The 20,322-nt window shown below is 40.1% G+C and overlaps 1 long non-coding RNA gene across 1 annotated transcript in view; it reads right to left on the bottom strand.

Moving 5' to 3' along the window:
* The window catches only part of LOC132534859 (uncharacterized), a 538,114-nt gene that overhangs the window by 40,489 nt on the left and 477,303 nt on the right, over window positions 1-20,322 (bottom strand). The window contains exon 19 of the long non-coding RNA XR_009546598.1: window positions 762-919. This is a non-coding gene — a long non-coding RNA (uncharacterized LOC132534859). The remainder of the gene's footprint in view (window positions 1-761; window positions 920-20,322) is intronic.

The raw sequence follows: 20,322 nt of genomic DNA, 5'->3' as shown, positions 1-20,322 counted from the left end.
CACTGTGATTTTCATTTTAGGGGTAGCTATTCAACTTATGCTTTTCTCTTCCTTTTGATAGCTCCTCCATTCCAAGAGACTCCTCAGTGGCCATGTCTTCATTTTACAATCCTGTTACTCAAACCACTTCACACAGCATTATTCCAGCCCTGGTCCATGTTGGCCAAAGCTCCTTGGATTGATTATGACTTTTATTCTGGTTAAATCCATTCACATACACTTGAGTCTCTGCTGTCCAAAAAACCTGTGATTTGAAATGCCTACCATGAATGGCCACAAACATCCCGGAGTACAGGGTAGAAATTTCTGAAAAAAATTACCTATCAATTAACTGTAGGGCAGTTCAAATCAAAACCCAAGTCTCAATTCCGTCATACTCACTGAGGAACACAATCTTACCAGTTATCTGCTGTAACCATTAACTTTGTCATCTCCTTTTTAAAAGGGTTTCCGTTTAGCTTGGCACCTGCTTTCTCCTTATCAGATGAAGGAGGAGACGTGTCCAGAGGAGATGAAAAGCCAAGGTAGTTGAATTTTATCCGGCCGTCCAAGTCGCTCTGAAAGCCCCCCAAGAACTCTCCTTTTGTACATTATTATAACAAAACAAATTATTCTGGTGTCACGGGCCTTGAATACCTACTAACCTTGATAAGCACTTACATCTAAACAAAAAGAGAATCAATCTGCATTTTCCTTTCTGCTGGCTAACAAAATGCTTCATTTTTCAGTTGCCATTAAAGGTTATTGCTAGCTTTACATACCACACGAGGCAGTTTGGGTCCATTGTTCATGCATAGTTCCGTCAGAATGTTTCAGGTTGAAGGCATTTTCACAATGCTGCTGCTTTTGTCCTGCCCTCACGCTATTATCTTCAATGTGTTTATCCCAACAGGTCTCTTCAAGAGCTGAAAACTGTCCTCTGTGAAAACATGTCAGATATCACCCTCACTCACAATTGGAATTAACAATGTTCAAGGTCTTAGCGAGCACATTCGAGCGCACACACAGACACACACTTGTGTGCCTGCATGCACGTCTTTACCTGGGAGAACACACAGGTAAGGCTACAAAGTTCCTTCAGCTGGGAGTCGGGCGGTAACGCAGTGGGTTAAGCGCAGGTGGCTCGAAGCGCAAAGACCGGCGTAAAGATCGCGGTTGAAGCCCTGGCTCCCCACCTGCACGGGGTGGGGGTGGGGGTGGGGTCACTTCAGGAGCAGTGAAGCAGGTCTGCAGGTGTCTATCTTCTCTCTCCCTCTCTGTCTTCCCCTCCTCTCTCCATTTCTCTCTGTCCTAGTCAACAATGATGACATCATCAACAACAACAATAATAACTACTACAAGGGCAATAAGAGGGAAAATAAATAATAAAAAAAGTTAAAAAAAAAAAAAACAACAAAGTTCCTTCAATCGACCTTAATGAATCGAAGGAAACTAGCAGTGGTTCAAGATATCCCTTCAACAAGCCATGGAATTCTGAGCCTTCACACCGAGCTCACAAAAACTTCACATTCATACCAGGCTGGACTTTTTCTTTTTATATATATATATTAATACATTTATTACAGTGGTTTAAATTTTTTTTGATTTAATGATGATCGACAAGACTGTAGGATAAAAGGGGGACAATTCCACACAATTCCCACCACCAGAGTTCTGTGTCCCACCTCGGCCATTGGAAGCTTTCCTATTCTTTATCCCTCTGGGAGAATGGACCCAGAGTCCATGGACCCAGGAGCTGGACTTTTAAACGAACGTCTTGTCTTCTGATTTATGTCTTCTTCACTGTCTGGGGCAGAGGAGACAAACACAGCTATTCATTAAGCAAACATCTGTGTATGGGGAGAAATGGGAAACACACTCCTTCTGGAAGCCACAAATACTGGTATTAGAATAATTGAGAAATGGCCACTGGCAGGTATGGTAACACAATTATTATAGATGTAACCTTTGGGAAAGTGAAAACCGAAAGTCTTAACCTAGAAAGATAGATGCACTCAGTGAGAAAAAATGATCACCAAAGATCAACTTCATGATGAAAATGCATCTGAGTAGTGTTTGCAGACCACCACTCCAACAATGACAAATAGCATGGTCAGAGATCAAAAATTAAGGCATAAAATATTGATATTTTAAAATTGAGTTTTCATAATAACAGTAATAATAGAAAAAAAAAAGAACCACACACAAAAGAATGAATTCCTCCTAGTCAGTTTGATACTATATTTTACTGAGTGTGCAGTGATTCTCTTTTTCTGCCCCAGTTTGTACCCTGATTCCATTTTAGATCAATATGTAGTCTGTCTGGAGTAACTTCACATTTATGAAGTTCTGAATGTTGATTGCCAAATACTTAATCTCATTTTTTAAGATATTTTATTTACTTATTTTCCTTTTTGTTGCCCTGGTTGTTTTATCGTTGTTGTGGTTATCATTATTGTTGATATTGATGTCATCGTTGTTGGATAGGACAGAGAGAAATGGAAAGAGGAGGGGAATACAGAGAGGGGGAGAAAAAGATAGATACCTGCAGACCTGCTTCACCGCCTGTGAAGCGACCCCCACACCCCCCCACCCCCCGCAAGTGGGGAGCCGGGGGCTCGAACCGGGATACTTGTGCTTTGCACCATGTGCACTTTGCACCGGCCCCCCACTCCTCAAATGCTTAATCTCTTCACTGCTGATCCATTACTTTACATCATGAAGAAACTTGATGCTGTGATTCTAAAGAATAGGTAAGTCTCAGGGGTCGGGCGGTGGCATAGTGGGTTAAGCACACTTGAAACAAAGCGCAAGGATCCCAGTTCAAGCCCCCGGCTCCCCACCTGCAGGGGAGTCGCTTCACAGGCAGTGAAGTGGGTCTGCAGCTGTCTGTCTTTCTCTCCCCCTCTCTGTCTTCCCCTCCTCTCTCCATTTCTCTCTGTCCTATCCAATAACGAACAACATCAACAGTGGTAATAATAATAACCGCAACAAGTTACAGGCTACAACAACAAGGGCAACAAAAGGGGGAAAAATGGCCTCCAGGAGCAGTGGATTCATGGGGCAGGCACCGAGCCCAGCAATAACCCTGGAGGGAAAAAAAAAAAAAAAAGAATAGTGAAGTCTTATTAAATTTTATCCAGGGCCTAGTTTGAAGCAGTTCACAATGATGGAAGAGATGCTGATTAACAGAAAAATAACAGAAGCACTGGCTGGACTGTATGGGTACCCTCCACCGAGTTTAAGCCTAACACTGCTCCACTCAGAAGTTATGGCTTCATGAGTAGTCCAGGGAAGTAAGAGAGAGCACACACTTATGAAGAGTATAGATTTTATGTCACTGTCTAGGGTGTGCCCGGAGGGGAAGTAAAGTTGAATGAGAGAGATCACACATTTGTCCTAGAGCATTACCTAAGCTAAAACAGTGTCTAAGCAGGGAGCAGTCGAATCACATCATGTGTTAAGTGCTGGATCCCGCTATGAACGGGTTGAACGTCATTTCAATACTGCCATCTCCTCATGAGTTTTCCAATGAACCTGCTGTTGATTATAACCTCAGTGCACACTAGTATGTTTTGGGAGTTGGGCTGACCATTTAAATTGGGTAGGAAGTGAAGTCATGGAGCCTTAATTTCTTTCTCTCTTTCTAATATCCCTTCATCAGGGAGGATCCTTCCTTCCTTCCTTCCTCTCTCTCTCTCTCTCTCTCTTTTTCTTTCTTTCTTTCTTTCACCTCCAGGGTTATCACTGGGGCTCAGTAGCAGCACTACGAATCCACTGCTCCTGGAGGCTATTATTAATGTGGAGGCTACTTTTAATGTGGAGGCTATTTTTAATATGGATAGAGAGAAATGGAAAGAGGAGGAGAAGACAGAGAGGGTGAAAGATAGACACCTGCAGACCTGTTTCATCACCTGTGAAGCGACTCCCCTGCAGGTGAGGAGACGGGGATTTGAACCGGAATCCTTTAGCCAGTCCACCTGCGCTCAACCCGCTGCGTTATTGCCCGACTCCCCGAGTTTTGATTTTTCTATAGTGTTTCTAAAGGAGTATTTCTGGATTCTGTGTTTTATAATTCTAAGTGCTCACAAACATTTTTAAGTTCATCCATCAAGAAAGTAAAACCCAGATGAACTATCTGCTTTGAATTCCTCTTGCTACTTCATCCCTCAGTCCTGTCCCACGGTGACAAAGCTCATCGAAAGGTTAGAAGTGGACCAGTCAGTGGTGCAGTTGGTTGAGAGCATATGCTACCATGTGCAAGGATGCAGGGAAGTTCAAGCCCCGAGTCCCAGTCTGCAGGGGTGAGGAAAGCTTCACAAGCAGTGAAGCAATGCTCTGGTCTCTCTCTCACACACACTCTCTCTCTCTCTCTCACACACACACTTTCTTTTTCTCTTATGTTCATTCTCAACTTCTCTTTCTCTATCCAACAAATACAATATTTTTAAATTGGAAGAATGTTTTTGACATTCCATAAACACCAGCTCAAAGAATCCAAAGACCAAGCTAAAGTCATCTAGAATTTCTCCTCACCCCAAGGCATCCTCTCATTATAATGCCAAATTAAAGTTACTTAAAGAAGAGGAAACATTTACTCTATTAAAGTGGAAGCCTTTTCCTCCCCCTCCCCCAGAAACAAAAATACTCTTATGAGGATGGGAATGCCACCTAAAGGATTTTAAAATACATTTTAAAGCCAATAAAACATTGTTTAGAGGTGGGTATTTGTATTATCCACAGACTTTTCTTTCTTCAAAAGGGGTCCCTGCAGAATTCTAAATGGTGGACTCCCCTGGTGCATTTAAATGGTGTTTACAGATCATTAACTACTCACAAAAAGACCAGTGCAGAAAAACTCCCCAAGTAGGAGACTCTCCCATTGATTAGCCAAACTTGAAGAGAAGCATGCCTGAGAGATGGAATTCAGTTTGCAGGAAAGGAAGTTTCCTAGTTTTGGAATATGTCTTTGCTTGCAAGTCATTCTGTATAAAATGTCTTCGTATTTGCAATCAGATCTCAAAATTTAAGAACATTCTATTTAATATTGAAGTATTTGGGCATTGTATGAAAGTGATAAAATGAGTAAATGCATCAAATTACTCCTCAGATGTTGACATTTAAATGGTTTTACCAGGATTTTAAAAAGTTCAATAAATAAGACTATTAATACCTGATGAGCACATATTTTTGTCCTCTTACTGTGTGATTCCTAAGTATTAACCTATAAAATTTGATTTTAAAAATTACATTATATAAATTACATATATCATTTTATATATCTTTACTTATTTTCTTTCTTTCTTTATTTATTCCCATTTGTTGCAAAAAAAATTACATGATTTTTAATGTTCTTGTCCAAACGCTTTTCAAAAAATAATTTGAAAATACCTTTTTCTCACCACTTTGACTTTTTTAATTGAATCTTTATTGACTATCCTGACGTTTCTTGAATCTTTAGCTAAAACCACAAATTAGTACTTGTTTTTAAACAATTATTTATCTTAAAATAGTTTTTTTTTAATTTTTTATTTAAGAAAGGATTAATGAACAAAAACATAAGGTAGGAGGGGCTTAAAATAGTTTTAACATGTGCATTTCCTGCTGGGAGCTAAGGATCTGTGCCTATTCAGTACTTTTCTATTGGGAAACTTAGTGCATTTCTTGTTGATTTGTCTGAGCTCTTTACATGTTAAGAATAATACTTTTCTCAAGTCAGTTACAACTTTTTCCCCCCTTTGTAGATCTTTGCATTTCAATGTTGTTTGTGGAATTTCTAATTTATACTTTTGATTTGGGGGACAATCTTGAATCAGAAAAGCCATTCTCAAGAAATGATATGAAAATAAAGCATGTATGTTTTCTTCAGATGTTTTTAATGTGCTTTTAAAAATACCTTTCCCAGTGGAATAAGTAGGGTCTTTCTTCTAATCTCTAAAACTGTTTTGCTGCCATAGTGTGGAAATTACAATAACTAGTTTGCAGAGTTCCCAGCATTCTATGAAAATGACATTTAAATGCCCCCCCCCCAGAAGGTGATAAAAATGAAAGTTCAGTAAAATTTCTTATTGCAGCTGGCAGAATCTGATATACCAACATGGGATGATCACATGAACCAAAACAAAATGCATCTTTAATAGCTCTGAGCAGTGCAAATGTCAGTAGGCCATTTGCCTAGGACCGATGCAAAATAGCTACACTTTATAGGGACATCTTTGAACCAGATTTCACAGTGACCTCTTTCACCCTTTCATTTTCCTTGTTTTGTTTGTGATGAGAAGTCAAAGCGTCCGGAGATGAATGGACTCATCTCAACTCTTTGCACGGAGGCCTGGGGAAAGATCCTCTCCCTCAAAGACCTCGCCCTACCCCCACCCCCCACCCTGCTGTCCAGTTTAATGGGGTTGGCCTGCCTTGCCTTCTCCTATCCCAGCTCCTATATGAATCATTTTCAGGACTGAGTTCTGATCATTATATACAAGGTCACTTTTTAATTAGAACAATACAGTAAAACATATGCTCAGAAGATAAATGAGGTACAAAGCGAGCTGTGCTAGAGTGAACCCTTTTATTGGAAAGCCCTTAAAAATAATAAGCGTCATGTATAGTCCAGGGGCCTTTGCAACATATTTCAGTGCAGCAAAGTGCCTGCCATGGTGAATGAATGCCCTGTTAGAGTGAACAATCATTTGGCAGCATAGGTTATTTTAATGGACACATCACTTTAAACGAAGCCTTCGCCATCTGTTCTGCCCTCTAATTACAGATGCAAAAAGAACATAATTCACAATTGCATCATAAAAAAGTAAGATATAAGTGATTTAAATGCATGTGTATCTTCCTTATTCAATGCGGCATGCAGCTGTTATGTTGTTTTCATGTTTCAAACACAAATGAGGGTAGAAATCGCTCTTCTCAAAGAAGTGAATTCTCTGAGCCAGATCATATTTTTTTTTGGGGGGTGGGGGTGGGGGTGGAGGTGGGGGTAGGAGCTGGGCGTGGAGGTGGAGGGTATGAACAAATGCAAAAGCAAGCACATGTTCTTAGAACCCCTTCGCTTCAAACCCAAGGCGAGGCCATTCTGTAGTCTGAGCACTGTGGTCCCTTGCCATGCGTGATGGAGTGTTTGTGTGTGTGTGTTTGAGTTAAAATCTCATTTCCAGGTGATTCTTTATTAGGTTTTCCCATCTCAGTGACTGCTCAAAGTAAGCAACAGCCAAGCCTTGTGTTAGAACAAAGAAATGTTCATTCAGAAGAAGGTGAGTGCACGAGTTATCCCAGTATCAAAGAGTCAATTCGTGGTGTAAACCCACACACATCTTAACACGAATCCTTTTTGATTTCCCAAGGCTAAGTCTTACTAGCAGGAAGCTGGAACTCAGTCCCAGCTTAATGATTACTCATTTGGGGCTTGGGGGGGAGATAACTTAATATGCGAACTTCAAGGTGACCTTACCTCCTCACTGAGAAGCTGTAAAATATCCACTTGTACTTAGTACCTCACAAGGCCACAATGTACTCAGAACACACTTTCAGTTCTTGAAGAAAAACTCTAGGTTTATTTTAGAGGGATCCGATCAGTTTTTCAAGCAATGAAATTGGGCAGTCCTGTGAAAAGGTCACAGTAATAATAGAGCATAATGTTCAACGTTAGGGGAAATTGCGAAAAGATGTTATTAAAATTATTACTACTACTATTATTATTATTAACCACCAGGATTATCTGTAGGGCTTGAACTCTACTAAAGTGGCCATTGTTATTATTGTTTGGAAAAAAACAATGAGAGATAGAGAAGAAGAAAGAGACAGAGAGAAGATACACCTGTAATACTGTTCCACAACTGTGAAGCTTTCCTCCTGCCCTAGCTGATGGGGCCTGGGGGAGCCTTGAACATCCATTCCCAACTACTTTCTACCAGGTGAATTAATTGTTAAAGAGCAGAAGTAAGTCATTTAAAAAGCTGTACAGATTAGGGAAAACTCCAAATCATAAGTTGTTCCATAATAAAATAAAATTGTCCTGTAAAAGTTCTCACTTTAGTTTCTCTGTGTTCGTGTTAAAAGTGACTTCTACATCATGAAGTTATTGCTAACAGATGAATATTTTGAGTGTATTTGCTAAGTTGTTTAAAAATACACCCTAACCCCAAAAGTTCATCTGCAATTTGCCGAACAACAATTTCTTCTCTTTTTTTTTTCTGCACAGATTAATCAGATCTCAGCAATAGGCAATATAGCATAAATATAATTCTATTTAAAATATACCAAAAATGATCTTGTATGTTCTAGTGATAACTAACATATAAAATTACGATTAGGTAAGTCACTTATGAACATACGTTTACTTTCACACAGAGAAATGCTATCCAACACAACAAGATTCATTCACACTTATTTGCTTACAGGTAGTGATGTTTCTTGTTGGCTAGTGGGCTGGTGCCTATGTTACACTTTTACACCATCTCTAAGTATAATTTACAAGCACAGAATTGCCGATACTAACAACCACGTCTGCCCTTGGGTGGTTGTATCACAAGAAAGTAAATGTTTCTTTGTTTAGACGTTAACGAATATTTGAGTTATTTACCTTTTTTTTTTTTTTTTTTTTGCTACTAAGACTAATTCTGCAAAAACTTCCGTGTGGACCTATGTTTTCAGTTCACTTGGATTTGTACCATGGAATAGAATTGCTGGCTCATATGAAAATGCTTAAGTATAACTTTTTAAGGAATGGCCAAACTATTTTCTAAAGTGGTTGTACTATTTTACCACACATTTTGCTATGTAGTATTTTCATGGTCTTTGGGCTCAGAATATATTCTAATGTCTATCATGAGAAATAATAGTTTAATTCTTAATTTTCAAATATATTCTATTATACTACATTTAAGTTTTATAGGTTTATCTTTGTTATCTCTTGTCCTTCTCACGTGTATTTATAATGCTGTATCTACTTGAATACTTGATTATCTTTAATTACATGCTTATCAATACAATTGAAATTTTATTTACATAAAAAAGGAAGAAAATGGTTGCTAGGAGCAGTGGTTTTGTAGTGCTGGCACCGAGCTTCAGCAATAGCCCTGATGGCGATAAAAAAAAAAAAATTGAAAAAATAAAAGAAATGCTTTTTGATCTTTTGAAAAATATTTATTATTGGATAGAGAGAGACATTGAGCAAAGAGGAGGAGATAAAGAAGAGAGGCAGAAAGACATTTGCAGCCTTGCTTCACCACTTATAAAGCTTTCCCCCTGCAGGTGGGGACCAGGGGCCTGAACCTGGGTCCTGGTGCACTGTGATGTATGCACTTACTCAGCTCTGTCTCTACCCAGTCCCAAAATAAATATTTTATGCACTGGCTTTACAAATGCTAAGAATTCAGAGTAGTTTGAAATAATCAGAAAAACTACATGAACTTAAAATTCCGAAGACCAAACAAATTTGAGTGTTAAAAGTTCTCTCATCCATATTCAGACCTACTTCTGAACTGGTGTGTTGAAGAGTGTCTGTTCTAGCTGGAGTGGACATTGTTTAGTTTTCTCCATATACCATTTAAGACTGGATCACACACTGATTGAAATTTAAGCGAGTAAATCAACTCATTCTGATACTTAATTTATAGGATAACTTGATGGTTGGCATTTTTAAAATCACCACTTTATGGAAATATAACTTCACCGGAAAATTCCTCCTAAATATTTCTGAGTCTAAAAATCACCTCATTATTCCAAGAATGTTTAAAGGACTCTTGTTTAAAGAAGTACCGCAATGAAACCTTCCAAATTCAGAGCTTTCTAAATCTCAGCAACAATTTGAGAGAAGGAAAATTTTTACTTTTTATTAGGAGGATTAATAGTTTATAGTAAATATTACTATGGGTGCATGTCTAAAGTTTCTCAGTTTTCTACAATACACAATCATCCCCCTCTAGGCCAGGTTCTCCTCCACCATCATGTACCAGGATCTGAAAGCTCCTCAGCCCCTTGAAAGAAATATTATTTGAAGATATATTTAATTATTTTTAAAATTGTATTCTGAGATCACAATACTACTACCATTTTATGACTCTTAATATACCTTGGAATAAATGACAAATTATAAAACTCAAGTTGTTCTTCAGCTGACTTTTATAGTTTTTAAATATTTTTATTTATTTATTATTGGATAGAGACAGAGAGATTGAGAGGGAAGGGGTGGATAGAGAGAAAGAGAGACAGAGACACCTGCGAACCCATTTCACCATTTGTGAGGCCTTCCCCCTGCAGGTGAAGACCAGGGGCTTGACTGACTTTTATCTTACACCTTTGCAAACTTCAGAATTGTTTTAGGAATTTTCAACTAACTATTGTTGGAATATGGAAGCGGGGTTACCTTTTGTAAGCTAAAAATCGGTCTATTAAGCATAAGAGCTTATTAACTAGCCAGCTATGGAGACTTACATCTTAAATGCAGAATTTTATAATGAGCTGATGTGTCTTACAGAGAATCAGGATTCATCAGCCGTAAGAACAAACACACCCAGCATTAGCAGTAAGACTTCACAGAGAGGGAGTCAGGTGGTAGTGCAGCAGATTAAGCACACGTGGCGCAAAGCGCAAGGACTGACGTAAAGATCTTGGTTCGAGTCCCTCGCTCCCCGCCTGCAGGGGAGCCTGTGAAGCGGGTCTGCAGGTGTCTGTCTTTCTCTCCCCCTCTCTGTCTTCCCCTCCTTTCTCCATTTCTCTCTGTCCTATCTAACAACAACAACAACAATAATAACTACAACAATAAAAAAAAAAAAGAGCAACAAGAGGGAAAATAAATAAATAAATAAATACTAAAAATTTTTTTTAAAAAAAGACTTCATAGAGAAATAGGCTCATTTTAGAGGGAAAATAGTTTAGTTTTAAAATTATTTTTATGATAACCAATATTTTTCTAGAAAAATATTACTCAGAAAATCAAACTGAAAGGAACCACCTCCTTGCTAGTATGACCTTCACGTAAGACTGTATATACTATGTTTACTTTAAAGAATTTAGAAAAAAAAGTTAGATTACTATTTCTGAACATGTAGCTTTCTGGACAAGATTGACTCCATAACTTATTCAAATGAGCAGTCCTCTGTACTTAAATATGTGTCATTTTTGTCCTTGGAATGACAAATGCATCACTAGAAAAAAATGTCTCACTTTAACTTTATGTTTCAATTAAATCACAGATAGCTCCCCCCCCCTTGCAGATTTTAGTTGCATTTCACTTAAAAGACAAATAAGGGCACCACACTTTGGATCAGGCACTTTACAACTAGAACTAAAACTAGTATCTTAACAAAAAAAATTAAGATACAATTTTAAAACACATCTATTTATCAAATGGTATATGCATGAATCCACCTTTAGACCAAGACTCCAAGACCAAACTGGATACAGGAATTCAACTAATTTTCCCCAAAATATTTTGCACTGTGTTTTCAACACAAGAGTGTCACATTTCCAACACTAGAAGCAATAACTTCTTAATTTGGATCATGAAATACATGTTGTGGGAGTCGGGCAGTAGTGCAGCGAGTTAAGCACATGTGGCACAAAACGCAAGGACTGGCAAAAGGATCCCGGTTCGAGCCCCTGGCTCCCCACCTGCAGGGGAGTCCCTTCACAAGCTGTGAAGCAGGTCTCCAGGTGTCTATCTTTCTCTCCCCTTTTCTGTCTTCCCCTCCTCTCTCCATTTCTCTCTGTCCTATCTAACAATGACAATGCCAATAACAACAACAATAATAACTACAACAACAATAAAAAGACAACAAGGGAAACAAAAAGGGAAAACAACTTTAAAAAAAAAGAAAAGAAAAGAAATACATGTTGTAACAAAATCCTCCCTCAGGTAGATTAACTGAGTCTGGTATTACAAATTCTATACAAAGACCACACAACCAAATGTAGTACTGATAATGGTACCAGAGCTGTGATCATTATTTTGGTCACTGATATCCATGACATGAGTAATCATAGCAATGATAATAATGGTGTTTGTGGTGTCAGTGATGACAAGGTGATGACAGTGATGGTGGTTCTTGTGACAGTGATGATTGTGAGTACATGAAGGCGGTCAAGATGTTACTGAAGGCAACTATGGCATGATGATAGTTAACGTTTATATGAAACAACCATGTTCTGGACCGTTAAAAATGCCTTACTTGGTTTTTGGTTTGTGGTATCTCCATTCAGTCCTCTCCACAGCCTCATGATGAAATGACAGACAGATCTGAATGTCCTAGCTCAGGAAATGGCTCTGGAGCCCTGAAGTTGCTAGCAACGCCCATCAGTTTACCCAGCTCAGTCCTATGTTATCCTACTGCAAATTCATTCTTGGCTTAGCAAATACTTGAAATGAGGCAAATAAATGACCGGACCCAAATACGTCATAATGAATTGAAAAATTATTATTGTCATAATAATCTGTATACTAAGGAAATAAGCAAAATAGAAGACTCTTCCATATTATTATATTTGTGTATGTGTGTGGATGAGGCACATGTTCATATATTTGGAAACAGTCAAAACTACTGCAGTGCAGCACCTCTCAGTTCAAGACAACAAAATACATTTGGTTCTCAATGAACATACACCTGTCTATGAGAAGCACCAGATTACTCATTATAAAGAAGACAGGGTTAATATTCATTCTCAAGGAGCTCAGATTCAGTTGCAAGCACAGCATGAATTCACAGAACCATGGATCACTTCCAATTAATTAAATGCAAAGTATCCAATCATTCTACTTGCCTTATAGAACCTTTTTCACAACCTCCGTCCCAGTGAGATGGGCGTCATCTCTCCAGCTGGTCCTTTCTAATCTTTCTAGTGCTTTACTAATACTTGTAATTCTGTGGACTGCTCCTCTCCACATTTCTGCTATATATATTCTCTCTTTTTTATATTTTTATTTATTTACTGGATAGAGACAGAGAGAAATTGAAAGGGATGGGGGAGACACAGAGGGAGAGAGACAGAGAGACACCTGCAACTCTGCTTCACCACTCATGAAGCTTTCCCCCTGTAGGTGGGGACCAGGGGCTTGAACCCTTGTGCACTGTAACGTGTGTACTTACCCAGGTGTGCCACCACCTGGCCCCCCATTTTGTTTTCTTATCTTTGAAATGGGTAACAACCTTAGAGGGTTATTATGAGCTAATGACAATAAAATAAAATCTTCCTGACCACACAAGTAGCACTCAATTATGAAAACTAAAGTCAAGAGTGTCCTTGTAGAGTACAACCTATCCCTGCACCTAACTTGCTGAGAAGACTTATAAATCGAATGCAATCTTGTTCACAACTCTGAGAGCTTCTAGAAGACTGCATTGGGCATTTTTCTGTGTCCTCTCACATGAGAATAATGAAGCATGTGGCAAATGCTAATGGTGCAATTAGCACCTGAGGAAAAATGTTCACCGGGATTTAGAGAGAGGTCAAGGGAAACTTGCTCTGGAACGTGGGCTGAACTGTCTTAAGGAATATAAGAGAGTTCATTCTGGGAGGGAAAACAAGATGACAAAATTAATCAAGGGCCGGGGGAGGGTTGGCGCTAAGTAAAAGAGAGCTGGTTAGAATGAGATTAAGTAAGGCCTGAAAAAGTGAACTCACATGGAGGGTTATGCTAAGAGTTTAGACACGAAGGTCGGAGACCCAAATGGAGTGGCAGAAATAGAAAAGGCAGGATGGAATGGTAGAGGCAAAAATTGCCACATGACCACTATTCACGCACGAGGAGCAAGCAAGAAAGGGAAGTTAAGATTTGGGGGTGGGGGGAAGGCACCTAAATTTTTATGTCTAGAGAACAAAATCTACGACAATCGCACAAATAGGACAGTGCCTGAGAAAGCAGAGCATGTTGTCCCTAAGTGGACAGAGGCATTGAGCTTCAGGTATGACTAGTATGAGACGCACAGGGCGTCCAACTGGATGTGTCAACTGAGTCATTTCTGTGTGAGGATGAATCACTGAGGGGGAGACTATCAATAGAAAGCTAGATACATAAGGATACTGGTTCAAGCCCCGGCTCCCCACCTGCAGGGGAGTCGCTTCACAGGCTGTGAAGCAGGTCTGCAAGTATCTCTCTTTCTCTCCTCCTCTCTGTCTTCCCCATCTCTCTCCATTTCTCTCTGTCCTATCCAACAATGAGGACATCAATAAAAACAATAATAACTATAGCAACAATTTAAAAAACAAGGGCAACAAAAGGGAAAATAAATAAATATAAGAATTAAAAAAAAATGTCGGGGGTCAGGCGGTAGCGCAGTGGGTTAAGCTCACGTGGCACAAAACGCAAGGACAGGTATAAGGATTCCGGTTCAAGCCCCCGGCTCCCCACCTGCGGGGGGGCGGGGGGGGGTGGGTCGCTTCACAGGATGTGAAGTTGGTCTGCAGGTGTCTTTCTCTCCCCCCTCTGTCTTCCCCTCTCTCTCTGTTTCTCTCTGTCCTATCCAACAAGAGGACATCAGTAACAACAACAATAATAATTACAGCAACAATTAAAAAAACAAGGGCAACAAAAGGGAAAATAAATAAATATAAAAAAATTTTTTTAATGTTTGGGGTCGGGCGGTAGCGCAGTGGGTTAAGTGCACGTGGCACAAAGTGCAAGGACCGGCATAAGAATCCAGGTTCGAGCCCCTGGCTCCCCACCTGCAGGGGAGTCGCTTCACAGGCGGTGAAGCAGGTCTGCAGGTGTCTCTCTCTCTCCCTCTCTGTCTTCCCCTCCTCTCTCCATTTCTCTCTATCCTATCCAACAACGAGGACATCAATAACAACAACAATAATAACTACAACAAGGGTAACAAAAAGGGAAAATAAATAAGTAAATAAAAAAAAGAAAAAAAAAAGCTACATACAATTAACTCCTTAAGTTAACTAATCCGTGGACACATCATGTTGACCCCAGGCTACTAAAATCATCCTACAGAACCAATGGCATAATATTCCTCAGAATACAAACTCAAAGCCTTATTTCTCTAAGGACCCAGAGCATGGGGGCTGTTGTTGCTATTATTTGTACAGAGAGTATTTTTGGGTTAGGAAAAAAAAACCCCCGACTGTTTTTCCATTTCTTTCATCGGCTGCAATAGTCTGATCATAGGAGACCATAGCTCTAGAAATTAAGGACGAGAGAAATCCTTGCTGGCCTAGTCCAGTTCTCAGTACACACACACACTGGAGTGGCCACAGCCTGCAGGGCCACAAATTCAAATGGATCAACATACCAGGCTTTCCCTAAAACAAAGTGTTCTGTTGCAATCAAATAAAAACAGCGTTCAGTCACAAAATAAAACCTTTGACAAGCCAGAACACATGCTCGTTTCAAAGAATATTTCAACTCTGATATTTAAAATAAGCAAACAAGACCCATAGTGACTCACTCCCACAGGACCTTCCACATGCAGAGGTCCCTGCCTGGAAAGTCCATTTTTAATGGTGTGTTTACAAAATGATGTGTCCTCAAGTCGAACTAAGAAAACTCCTAAGACCCGTCTATTTTAATTCCACAGCATGAGCCTAAACATAGGAAATATAGAGTGAAGGAAATGCTTAGTCATGCATGTACTTCAAATTCACTGACCTTTCTAGATGAGATGCCAGCAGCACCTTTAGTTAAGATCACACTCTTGAATGGTCAAATGTTTCTTTAAAAAAAAAAATCTAGCTTAATTTACTTATTTAATGAGAGACGGGGAGCCAGTTCATCACTCTAAGATATGCCGCACTGAACTTGGACCTCACACATAGCACGCCTGTGCTCTCCCCCTGACTACTCACACTATTTTCTTATATATATATATATTTATTTTCTCTTTTGTTGTCCTTTTGTTGTTGTTGTTGTAGTTATTGTTATTATTGATGTCATCGTTGTTAGATAGGACAAAGAGAAATGGGGAGAGGAGGGGAAGACAGAGGGGGGAGAGAAAGAGAGACACCTGCAGACCTGCTTCACTGCTTTTGAAGCAAACCCCCTTCAGGTGGGGAGCTGGGGGCTCAAACCGGGATCCTTAAGCCGGTCCGTGTACTTTGCTTCACTTGTGCTTAACCGGCTGCACTACCACCAACTCCGCACATTGTTTTTCTTAATCATTGTCTTAGAACATAGGGAACTTGAGAAATATTTTTAGATATGTCTAGTTTGTCTGTTTTGCAGATAAATGCTGAGGGAGACGAAATGGTTTTCAGAGTTCAATGAAAAAGAAGAAAAAAAAAAAAAAAGGAGACTAGCCCTGAACCAGGCCCAGAACCCACCCCATGAATTATCCCATCGGCCCTGCTGCCACTCATCGAGCTTCAAGACTTGTTTCAGGACATCCTCTTCTGGGTTTGTCCAGTGACCTACAGTCATTGCTGTGTTTTGAAACAGCCGTGGGAAAGGAAGACGAGGTAAAGAGGCTGAACAAACTCAGTCAATGTCAGTGAGAAGATCTGTGTAGAAATGTCACTGTCTCAAGCAGCCCATAGCACTAAAAACACGGAGGGTCCAATAATTCCAGAAAAAAAATGAGTTAGAAGAGATACTGCATGGAGAAGAGAACGCCGGCAATTCTCGCCATTTCACTACAATTCTTCCAGGCAAAGCCCACATCTCTTCTCCTTTCTACTATGACAAGGTTTCTGTTTGCCCATATTCTACTGTTGTTTTTGTTTGTTTGTTTGTTTGTTTGTTTTCTGCTCCTACATAAGAACGCCCAACACTATTCTGGAGTCAGCCGTGCTACTGTTGGGCGCCATGAGGCCTCTGTTCAAACACTATTCTATGTACCAGAGTCCAGAGGAAATGGACTGCTTGAGAACCCAGTGGGATGACAGATTCAAAGTTTCTGGAGAGAACGAGGCAACTGACAAGGTAGAAGCAGAAAGACATAATTGAATTCACACTACTGTTTCCTCAGAAGCTAGACCTAGGATGTAAAAATCTAAATGACACTCTAAGATAGCTTGTAGGTTTCTAGGGAAGAAGAAGGGAAAAAAAAGAGACCAAACTTCTGCTCGATTGAAATATCCACACACACATAATAATATCCTGAAAACAATGAATCCAGGAACTCCAGAAGAAAAAGCACAAGGTGGTTAGTGACATCAACCTTCTTGAAAACGCGATGGATTTACCACTATGTCAGAATCTGGTGGTTACATGGAAAAGTTTAAAACAAGTACTTTGACTTCATGAGGAACTATATCAAATACCTCCTTCTCCCAAGGAAAATACCAAACCGAAGTGAATAGGGAATAAGAAGGTACTCTGATTTCAACAAATGCATCTTTCAAGTTGTGACTACTCATATTTAGGGTAGATCCATGGATGGTGCAATCCCAAATAGCTTCCCATCAATGCAGATGTTTTTAAATAGGAGCTTCAAACAAGATTATCTAAAATGGAAGCACCATTGTATTGATGGTGGTTTTTTGTTTGTTTGTTTGTTTTTGTTTTTTTAATAATTTGGATGAGTTATTCCTAAAATTTATGTTCAAATGATGCAAAGTGTATCGTAAACAGGAGACACAAATTTAACAGGAGAATGGGAAGGAAAAATCAGTCAAAAGTTATAAGCCGGGAGTCGGGCTGTATCGCAGCGGGTTAAGCGCAGGTGGCGCAAAGCACAAGGACCGGCATAAGGATCCTGGTTCGAACTCCGGCTCCCCACCTGCAGGGGAGTTGCTTCACAGGCGGTGGAGCGGTGAAGCGGTCTGCAGGTGTCTATCTTTCTCTCCTCCTCTCTGTCTTCCCCTCCTCTTTCCATTTCTCTCTGTCCTATCCAACAACGACGACAACAACAATAATAACTACAACAATAAAACAACAAGGGCAACAAAAGGGAATAAATAAATAAAATAAAATATTTAAAAAATTTATAAATAAAATAAAATATTAAAAAAAAAATTATAAGCCAGTTAAAGTAGGATTGATCTGAATTCTACTACTGGTGTTTAAGTAGCAATTTTCCTCTGGCATTCACATCTTAGCTTCAGTATTTCTTTAGCTTGAACACAGAGGAGCTGTAAATCCTTGAGTGATAGACTCTCCCTGCTGTACATATCATATCTGTGGGCAGTTCTTGGAACCTGGATCTGCTTGAGCCCTTACAGGACATTCTGAAGACAGAGAAGTCTCACTAGAGCTGGAGATGACTCCACTTAGCTTCCAATTTGTTTTACTAGTGAAAGGACAGATCCAGAACGGTAGCATGTGGTTAAGAGATCTGGGATAACATTCAGGCAAGGCAGTGCTCTCTGACCAATTGAAATCACCCAGAAGCCATCAAGTCCAAATAGGTTCTTTGTTCTGTCTCTTATATTCTTTCTTCCTAAACCCAAAAGCCAATAATTCAAAAGATGTACCTATAATGATGCCTAGTCAAACAATGATAACCTGATTGCACAACACAGCATGTTCCTGCCTTCAGCATGTAGAATTTTTGAAGTCATGTTGTCCAGGTATGTGCTTGTTTTCCCATTTCCCATTTAATAGCAGAATGTCCCCAGGAGAGCATTCCACTCTGTGATCATCGGAAACATAACCAAGGTGGGTCATAAAAGTCTTTCCAGTCACAGAATTGAATTACATGTATTTTTCAGCCTTGCTTCTTAACCCCCCCCAACCCCCACTCTTTTTTTTTCTCTACTCCAGGACTTGTTCAAGGATGTCCAGAAAAATGAAAGAAAGCACTGTGACCATGCAGGATGGCAGGATAACCAAGCCACCTCTTTGTTGGCAAGGAGCAGACGCCCCCAACCCAGTCACCAGCCCACCCCACATCTCTCAATGCCAGCCCAGCCTCGCTGTGCCCTTGGTTCTCTCTCCTGGGGCCATAATGTGAGGGTTGGGAGGAAATGTTGTCTTTGGGAAATAGCAAAATTGTGTGACTACATTAAAGTCAACACTATTTATTTTCACCTCTTGTCCTGTGAGCTGACAAAGGGACACCACTGTTTGGCCCAACCCCCAGCACAGCTGCAATAGAAAACGGCAGGGACTGGTACTTTCAAGTGTCAGAACTTTTGTGCCCGACTACTAGTTTATGAGGCTGATGTCAAGCATTGCAGTCAATGAAGCCTTTGTCCTAGGTGTACAGGGCAGGACAGTTGAAAAACGGCCCGTTCTCATATCCCAGACCCATCCATCTTTCCCTCACCCTGCTTCTCAACTTTTCTGTCTCTTGAGCCAAGGGAGAGAGGATCCCTCCTGGGTTAATGTACTGGAAAATTGCTCTGCATGTTTATGAGGGGTCCCTTCCAAATGAAAGAAAAAAAGGAAAAGAGAAAAAAAAAATCTGGGGAAGATGAGTCATTTTTCCCACTGAACTCATTGGCCTTAGGCTTGTGGGCCTGACCCTGATTAAGAACATCTCAATGCCCTGCTAGGAGGCTTATTGTCAAGTCTGGCAGAGCGCACTTCCGATGGATTTTATGATTAGTATCATTATTATTATTATTTATAATCACAAAATGGTTTTGACCAGCTGCCACCTCTCATCCCACCACATACACATAAACTCTTATCCTGGAAGGGCCTCCCAACTCCTCCAACTCTCTTTGCTTAAGAACACTCTCTTTTCCTTCTGAGAGCTGATTTCCCCAAGGCGATTCCCTATAAACAGCAAACATGCTGTTTTCACAGTTACATGGAAATTTGCTGACTGTGTGAGTAGGGCATCTAGGAGGTTCTCGTGCAGGCTATCACACGCTAACTGATGTTAGCTTTTTTTTTTTCTTGCTGAATCTGAGATCCTCCTCTGTCTCTCTCTGTCTCTCTGTCTCTCTCTCTCTCCCTCCCTCCCTCCCTCCCTCCCTTTAATTATCTCTATTTACTGGATAGAGACAGTCAGAAATGGAGAGGGAAGGGAGTAATAGAGAGGAAAAAAGACAGAGAGACACCTGCAAATTGCATCACCACTTACAAAGCTTTCCCCCTATAGCTGAGGAGCCGGGGCTCTAACCCAGTTCTTTGAACATTGTAACATGTGACCAGGAGAGCCACCACCCAGCCTTGACCCTCCCCCATCTCTAAGCTCTTCCTCCAACTTCTGATTTTGATTCCTCTGCCAAAAATTTGGAGGCTAAAACAAAATGCTATTGGAACAATTTAGGTGTCAACTACATATAAAATAGTGACTGGCAGTAGAAGCAAAAGATGGTTTACAAAAGCAAAGTGAGACCTTCCTGAAACTTCTGAGGAACAAAACAAAACAAACAAACAGAAACAGAGAGGGGCAAGTTGAGAACGTAAAAGCTCAAATCTAGGTTAAGTGTAACGCAACATGCGCAACCGACAACACATGGCAAGTGTTCTTTTTTTAGGAAAAGGATAGAAATTTAAGTGTT

The sequence above is a fragment of the Erinaceus europaeus genome, chromosome 20 (genome assembly GCF_950295315.1).
Source record: "Erinaceus europaeus chromosome 20, mEriEur2.1, whole genome shotgun sequence".
Classification (NCBI taxonomy): Eukaryota; Metazoa; Chordata; class Mammalia; order Eulipotyphla; family Erinaceidae; genus Erinaceus; species Erinaceus europaeus.
The sequence above is the reverse complement of the archived record's forward strand: the minus strand, read 5'-3'. Positions and strand labels throughout refer to the sequence as shown.